This window comes from Mandrillus leucophaeus, unplaced genomic scaffold (assembly GCF_000951045.1).
Source record: "Mandrillus leucophaeus isolate KB7577 unplaced genomic scaffold, Mleu.le_1.0 Scaffold1569, whole genome shotgun sequence".
Classification (NCBI taxonomy): Eukaryota; Metazoa; Chordata; class Mammalia; order Primates; family Cercopithecidae; genus Mandrillus; species Mandrillus leucophaeus.
The window spans coordinates 287,389-289,545 of NW_012101553.1; positions in this window are offsets into that span (position 1 = coordinate 287,389).

Here is a 2,157-nt window from a genome sequence, read left to right on the forward strand (position 1 = left end):
ACCAAAGAGCACAGAGCTGGCTCAACCATTTTGTGAGCTGATTACAGGAATAGAACTTTAATTATTTACTTCTGTGTTTTACACCCATGGAAAGGAGATCATGAACATCATTATATAATGTTCAGCCAAGGGAAGAAAGTATTCCAGGCAAACTGGCTGCTTCAGGTTATTGTGACATCAGGATCCTTGTCTGTTTTGCTCATTATTACATCCTCTAGTAGAATATCTGGCACCCAATAAATATTTCTAAGTAAAATTAGATAGATCACTCTGATTGTACTTTAGAAAACGGGTGAGAAGCAGGAAATTATTGGAATATTCCAAAAGAGAGATGGTGCTAACCTGGAACAGAAAAAAAAAAAAATGGTTCTTAAAGTCATCTTAAAATCATCCCTAATAAGAGCCTTGACTAGCAACATCAGCACAACCAGAGAACATGTTAAAAATACAAATTCTCAGGCCCCACCCCCAGACTTACTGAATTTAAAACTTTGGGCACAGAACCCAGTGATCTGTGCTTTAACAGATCCTCCAGGTGATTCTGATAGTTGTTCCAATTTGGGAACAACTGAGGTAGAGGCCATAGAAATAGAAAGTGTTATTTGTTTTTCTATATCTCCGTCTATTTGTGAGGTAGAGTCAGTAAAAAAAATTTCTGTAATGTACTAGCTGTGAGTCTTTGAGAGAGGTTCCCATCTCTGCTTTTGCTTCTTCATGGGTAATAGGATAGAGGTATACCTACCTCATTGGGTTGGTATAAGGATTAAATTGAGATAATGCATAAAGTTTGGGGATAAATGTATAGATCATAATAAGTTCTTTTTTTCCAACTTCATTGAGACATGATTGAAGATAAAATTTGTATATATTTAAGGTGTACAACATCGTGATTTGATATATGTATGCAATGTGAAATGATTACCACAGTTGAGCTAATTAACATATCCTTCACCTAATTAAAAAAAAAAAAGCTTTTTGTAAAACTTACTTTAAAGATGCCAGCAAGAGAAAACTATAATCTGATTCATGTATTAACACTTCCAAAAAAAGAATCTCCTATACCTAGAAAACCCTAAAGATGCTACCAAAAGACTCCTAGACCTGATAAACAACTTCAGCAAAGTTTCAGGATCCAAAATTAATATGCAAACATCTGTAATATGTCTATACACCAACAATATTCAAGCTGAGAACCAAATCAAGAATGCAGTCCCATTTACAATAGCCTCCAAAAACATAAAATACCTGGGAATACATCTAACCAAGGAGATGAAATCTCTACAACAAGAACTACAAAACACTGCTGAAATAAATTATAGATACCACAAACAAATGGAAAAACATTCCATGCTCATGGATTGGAAGAATCAATGTCACTAAAATGTCCATACTGCCCAAAGTCATTTACATATTCAACGACATTACTATTAAATTACTGTCAGGAGAAAAAAAAAATTCTAAAAGTCATATGGAAACAAGAAAGAGTCCAAATAACCAAAGCAATCCTGAGCAAAAAGAGTAAAGCAGGAGGAATGACATGATCTGACTTTACACTGTACTACAAGGCTACAGTCTCCAAAACAGTATGGTACTGGTACAAAAAGAAACAAATAGACCAATGGAACACAATAGAGAATCAACAAATAAAGCCGCATGCCTACAACCAACTAATCTTCAACAGAGTCTACAAAAATTAGCAGTGGGGAGATGACATCCTATTCAATAAATTGTGCTGGGAAAACTGGCTGACTATATGCTGAAGAATGAAACTAGACTGCTACCTCTCACCACATACAAAAATTAACTCCAAATGGGTTTAAAACTTACATGTACAACCTCAAACTACAAAAATCCTAGAATAAAGCCTAGGGTGTACTCTTCTGGACATTCACCTAGACAGAGAATTTATGATTAAGTCTAAAAAGCAAATGCAGCAAAAAACAAAAATTGACAATTGAGATCTAAATAAAGAGCTTCTGCACAGCAAAATAAACTATCAACAGAGTAAACAGACATCTTACAGAATGGGAGAAAATATTTGTAAACTATGCATCTGAAAAATGTTTAATTCATATTCAGAATCCATAAGAAATTTACATAATTGAACAAGAAAAAAATAACACCCTTAAAAAGTGGGGAAAGGACATGAACAGACAC